At 35.4% G+C, this 6668-nt stretch overlaps 1 protein-coding gene across 3 annotated transcripts in view; it reads left to right on the top strand.

The window, feature by feature from the left end:
* Window positions 1-6668, top strand: part of LOC134226587 (neurogenic protein mastermind) — a 471961-nt gene that overhangs the window by 176969 nt on the left and 288324 nt on the right. The window lies entirely within an intron of this gene.

Genomic DNA, 6668 nt, shown 5'->3' on the forward strand with positions numbered 1-6668 from the left:
TAGCTCTATAAATATATGAGTACATTGACAACATAGGGAATTTTACAAGGAAACAGGTCGTCTTTGTTGCGAAACGATTTGATGCTTGTAAAAAAAGTTATTAAGGAAATACTGAATAGTGAGAAATTCAATTTAACACGTAAAACAGTTACATCAAGAAGTGGATAAAGTGAATCTTGTATCACTGCACTATGGGGAATTAGGTGGCCGAAAATCAAGAATCGGCTATCTCCGATTCGTAATTCAAGTTGACCTACTAAAAGCTAATGTTTTGGAGCATTTTATCCCAGAATATCAGCACTTTAAGCCATATGGTTATCAAGATATATCAAAATATCAAGAATCAAAATTTATTCTTTCCAGTTTCTCGTCTACATACATAGCGATATGTATGTAGAATGAACCAGATGTATTGAATTAAGCCTTATTTCGTGGTTGAAATCCTTCTCCAGTACAAGTCCCACCTGGTTCTGGACCAAATATGTCCGCATCACTTCATTGGAACGCCTTCGCAGGTCTTCGTTCTTACCCAGTTCAGTCTTCGTAGTCAGTCAGATGCGCCAAATATCTGCTCGAAACCCATTCGCTTCCGAAGTCGCACTACATATCTTTCTGACTGATCGCGTGAACGAGTGAATTCTGATCCTACTACTCCTCCTTGCTAATACCGCCTCGGAACTCGGGAGAAAAGAGGCTTTTGTACCCACCCCGGAAGCTGCCGTTGGCTGTAGACCAGCTGCTTGGGACGAAACAGAACATCCTCATCAAAAACATGCACAGAACTTAGGGAACAATAAGTTGATTAGAATACAGTTCAACTAAGGCTTTCTTCTGATTGACTTTGAGAATTGTAAAAATTATCCTTCTAGGTTTTTTGAAGAAAATTCATTGTTGGATGTTGGATCAAAGGCTTCAGATTTTTGGTGAAATTTCTAGTAGATTTTAAAAGTAATATTAGAAATAAAATAGAATTATTAGGAAAATGGCTTGAAGATTTTGAGGAAATCCCTTTCCGCATTTTCAGAAAATTATTTAAGCATTTTGATGGAACTCCTATCATGAGTTTAAGGACAATCACGACAGATTACAAGAATGGCTGCCACAATAGCCGCGCTAACCATGACCTCGCGTTTTTTGGGGAACAAATTTCAAGTAATAGGTGGTCAACAAATCTAAAAATCATTGTTCTCATAAATGCTGCGCAGCAAAAATGAAAAATTGGTTTTAGCTGGTTTCTGAATCCTGATTTATAAGATTTGTGCATCTGAGATCGTGAGGTTGGTTTGAAATTGGATTTTAATCACCTTTAATCACTTTGAGGGAAAAACATCTTTTCAGGAGTTTGAAAAAACTTATATTAACGTTTTGTGGGAAATCCTTCCTAGCGTTTGAGCAAAATCTTTCAAGAAGTTTAACAATAACCTTTTCGGCATTTAAAGGATATTTCCACCAGGATTTAGAAAAAAAATCCTTTCAAAATTATAAGGAAAGGCTTCCAATGTTTTGAGAAAAAGGCTTCCACCATTTTTGGGGAAAATCATTTGAAAACATTAAAAATTAAAAAAAATCTTTCAAAGTTTTGAGCGATTTCCTGTCAAAAACAACGCTTTCAAAATTTTGAAGAAAACCCTCCAAGGGTTCAAGTAAAAACTTTACAATATTGTGAAAAAAAACATTTCACGATTAGGCGTAATTTTTTTCACATTTTTTTGGAAATTGTTTTCAGGTTCTGGAGAACAGCATTTAAAAAAAAATTAGAATTATTCAGGACATAAACAATATTTTCAAGATTTGGATGAAAATCCTTTCAGTATTTGGAGGAAGTTGGTCTCAGGAATTGAAAGAAAATGCTACCACCATTTTGAGGAAAATTCTATCTACAGAAGGAAAACCCTTTCAGAATTAAAAAAAACCTTTTAAGATTTATAGGAAAGGATTTTCGGGATTTAGAAGAAAAGACTCTCGAAACCTTTCCGTATAATTTCTTTCAGGATTTTGAGGAGATTCGTTCCACAATTTGAGGATTTTGTTTTGAATAGGGTGAATATTTTTAGCATTTAGAGGAAATTCTTATCCTATTAGGGAAACGAAATTTTGATGAATGGTTTAACCTTTCTGTCCCTGACGATTGTTTTTAAGGGCTTTCAAAAATTAAAACTCTTGTGTAAACCACATTCCTTAATCGATTCCTTTGCAACAAGTTGCATTCGAACCATATTGGATTTGGGTCAACCGGTTTCAGAATTATTCCAGAATCCATTGAGATCAGTTGTCCCCGGAAAAAGTAGCTATTTACAAATTTAAGTCAAAACAGGTCGTGTGACACACTTCGTGATTTCACAAAACAATGATGAGAATTCAAACCGGCCATATTGGCCATAATTCGGGGGACCAAATTCAAGCAAAATAGGACGTGTGCCACCTCATACTTGATTATTTTACGAAACAATGAAATTAACTCTGTTGTTGTGGCTCTAAGGACATTTGGTCTCATTGGCTGCGATTCGTGAAAACTACTAAACAAAGACTTGTTCAATTGGATCAAAACAGGTTATCAAAATCAAGGCTAGTCTAGTCGGATTGAACACAAGTCGCCAAGGAACCCTAAAATATCATTACCATGATTGCTTTGTAAAACCGTGAAGCAGTCTCACATGACCTGTTTTGACTCCATTAAGAACCATTCCATAGGTTCTTCAGGTTGCAGCGGATGTTACCTGATTCAACCCAACTAGTCCAGAAACGCTGGAAACATCAATCCCTTCGTTGCATTGTGAAATCATAAAGTTTGAGGTGTTACTTGACGTACTTTGACTCCATTTAGAAAACAGGCATTCCACAATTCTTTTGGAATGTGGAAAATATGATTGGATTGAGCACAAGTTTCCCAGGAAACCTAAAATAAATTTCTTGCATTGGTTTGGAAAATCATGTCTAATTGATCTGAGAAGTGACCATCCCGTAGGTCTCACGGATTGTGGCCGGATTGGATTCAAAAGGGCCAAGGACCCTAATAATATTATTTTCAACATTATTTTTTAATTATGAAGTTTGAGTGTGAGACAACATATTTGAATTCAATTTTAACCTTTTCGTCACAATCAAAGGAAATGTTCATTCAGTGAGTACTCCGGATTTTTCCATTTTTGTCCCGGATTGAACCCAAGTAGCCCAGGAACTCTAAAAATATCTCTCTCATCATTGCATTGCCCAAGTAACATTTTAAGTTTTATAACGCTCTTGAAGACCATAATTTACTCTTCAAGAGTGTTATTAAACCAGTATAAAACCAAAATGTTACTAGGGTGTGAAGTCATGAAGTAGGAAGTGTTATACGACGTGCTTTGACTCAATTTAGAAAATGCTTAATGTGTCCTCTGGATTGTGGCCGACGTGACCAGAATGAACCCAAGTAGCCCAGGAACCCTTTTAAATATTATTCTTATTATTGTTTTGTAAAATTATGAAGTTTAATGGCTCAATTTAGGAAATGGCCATTCCGGAGGTCCCCCAGATTGTGGCCGGATTGAATGCGAGTGGCCCAAGAACCCTAAAAATATCATTCTGGTCATTGTTTTGTGAAATCATGAATATTGAGGTGTCCACGACCTGTTTTGAGTTAAATTTGTAAATGGCCACTTTATCCGGGGACAACTAACCCCAACGGATTCTGGGTTTATTCTGGAACCGTGCAAAATATTGATCCAGCATAAATCAAAAATTGGGATCTATCCGAATTGAATGGAACTTGTTGCGAAGGTATCGGTTACGAAATGTGGTTTTTACGGCAGTTTTAATGTTTGAAAGCCCTTAAAAACAAACGTCAGTGACGGAAACGAATATACTTTTAGGGAATTCTAATCGGAGAAAGAGATTTTAACGATTTTAAAGGAAACCTTTCCAAAGGTTCGAGCGAATTCCTAAAAAGTTTGAAAAAAGGGAAAAATGCGGAAACCACGCATAACAGTCATTTCTATTATTCCACGCATGCTACGATGCAGCAAAACTGGAATAATGAAAATGACAGTTGTGCGTGGCTTCCGTTTTAAATGGGGTGCCGCTGATAACGCGAATGCATTTAGTTTGGATTCCGGGAGGCTTGTCTTTAAAAATGCAGAAATTGTTTTCAGGATATTGAAGAAATCCTGGAAAACTCTTTTCAGGTTCTTGAAGAGAAGTCTCCCAAGAAATTGGGTTAATTGTGTGACAATTTTCAGAACATATTTTTGCTTTTTTTGGAAAATCCAGAAGTAGGAAAATTGGAGATTTTTTCAAAGAAAATCATTTCAGAACTGCTAAAAAAATACTTTCAAAATTTCGAAACGTATCCTAACAGGATTTGAAGAATTTCTTTCAGATAAACTCTTTCATGAAAATAACCTTGAAAGATTTTTTATAAATTCTTTCCTAACAAGAATAATGCTTTTTTTAAAATGATTTTTGAAAAATACTGCACTAGGACTTTAATCCTTTCATGAGCTTTGAGAAAATCCTGTTAGAAGTTTGGGAAAAGCCTTCAACAGCTTTAAGAAATATCGTTTCAGGATTTTAAGGTAAACTATTTTACGATGTTGGTGAAAATCCATTCGGTGTTTAAAGGAAATCCTTCAAGATTTGAAAGAAAATCTTTTCTTTCCAAGATTTGTAGAAAAATCTTTCCAGCATCACCGTTGGACATTAAAATCTATACACTTAAGCACTTCAGTATATAGAAAATACAAATTGAACGCAAATAAAACGTTCGTCGTTAGTACAGGCTCTATTTTTGGAATGTTCCACTTTTACGCATTGAAAGTTACGAAAAACATGTTAAAATTATGAACAAAGTCAACACCTCCTGAATCGAAATCCGCCAACCGTGGACGGATTTCGAATCAAATATCAAAATCCGTACAGCTTATTTTTGACTAAATATTTAAATTACAGCCAATAAACTCTACTTCTACCACTTGAGAAGCGATCCCTATGATTTATTTCCCACTAATTTAGTTTTATTTATTGTTATTTACAGTTTGAATACAGTCACTTTTGGAAGAATTCTAGTCAGCACGCGAACAAGTGGCACCAAAAGCTACGACTTTTCTGGGTGGTGATTTGTTTTCGATTTTTGTTGTTTTAATTTCAAAGCCTACTCTTCATTTTAATGGCCAAAAAGCTTACTGTCAAGTATATGAACAGGACAAGATAAAGTATTTATAAATTAATTACATTTTATTTATTGATTTCTCCTGAGGTGGACGGATTTTGGTCCCCCAAGGTACAATGAAAATCTTTTCACGATTTTGAGAACTTTGGAGAAGAAAATTCTTACCAGATTTTGAGGAAATCCCTTTCATGGTTTTGAAAAGAATATTTTGAGCATTTCGAAGAGAATTCTTTCAGGATGTTGAGGAACTTTTTTTCTGAGAAAAATCGTTTCTGAATTTTGATGAAAGTTTTTCCAGAATGTCGAAAAAAATCTTTGCGAGACTTTGAAGGAAACCATTCTGGATTCTGACGAAAATCCTTTACGAAAATCATTTCTGAAATTCTATTTATTTATTTTGAAAACTTTTAAATTACAAGGATAATCTTTTCATGGTTTATAAGAAGAGTTTTGAGTCCAATCATTAAAGAAAGTTAAAGAATTTTTTTCGCGATTTTAAGGAAAATATTCTCTGCATTTTGAGTCTTTTCAAAATTGCCAGAAAATCTTCTGAAAATTTTGAAAAGAATTCTCCACGCGTTTTGAAAACAAAAATCTTGCTTTTTAGGATTCTGAGAAAATTCCTGTAAAATTTGGGATTCGGCTACTCGGACTATGCATAGCACTAAATAAAGAAATCATGCGATTGGCTGAAAGTTGTCCTTACTGGAGAATTCCCGAAGACTTGTATTGAAATTGTAATGAAAATCTTCCAAGGAACCAAAAAAATAAATCGGCTACGTTTTAAAGACGGTAAATTCTTCTCCGAAATCACAAACTTTTGCACTTACCGCAGTGTGAATAAAAATTAAAGACCATTACCTCGATTCAGGGGTGAGCAACACGCGTTGAAGCCGAAATAACCGGCTAGCAAGAAGAGAAGACTGGTCCAATACTACACGCAGCTACTGGAAATGGCACTTCGAACGGAAGAGCAGCTAGGCGCAACTGTTCTTGAAGATGGCTGGAGAGATACTGGAGCTGCCATTGGTAGCAGCGCAGCTACTGAGCTAGACACGGTGTTTCCGGATCAGAAAAAAGCTACTACTGGTATGATGGCGAATGTGAGCAGTTAGTGGAAGAGAAGATTGTAGCATGGGCGAGATTTCGTTGAATGAAGAAATTATGTTTTTAAATCAACTTTTTTCTGGAACCTTAAATCAATAAATAATTGGAAACTTGTTTTAAGTACGTCATGTTCAAGGCATTCCATGGCCTCTGAAGGAACGTAGTGCCACATAAGTTGTTTACAGTTCAGCTTTCCGTTGTTTGAAATACGCACCTCTAAATATGGGAAAATATAAAACAATTTGGTAATTAGTTAATAGGTACTCTTGTTTTTCTTCTTGGAAAGTCATTTAGTCTGCTAATGACCGATAAAGTGAGAAACACAATTAAGATAAACTTCACGAACCAAAGCCAGTTTTGTTAACTAAACCATCTCTTCCTTATTACTTATGAATCACTACCAATCCGTTTCGGC

This window comes from Armigeres subalbatus, chromosome 3, assembly GCF_024139115.2.
Source record: "Armigeres subalbatus isolate Guangzhou_Male chromosome 3, GZ_Asu_2, whole genome shotgun sequence".
Taxonomy (NCBI): Eukaryota; Metazoa; Arthropoda; class Insecta; order Diptera; family Culicidae; genus Armigeres; species Armigeres subalbatus.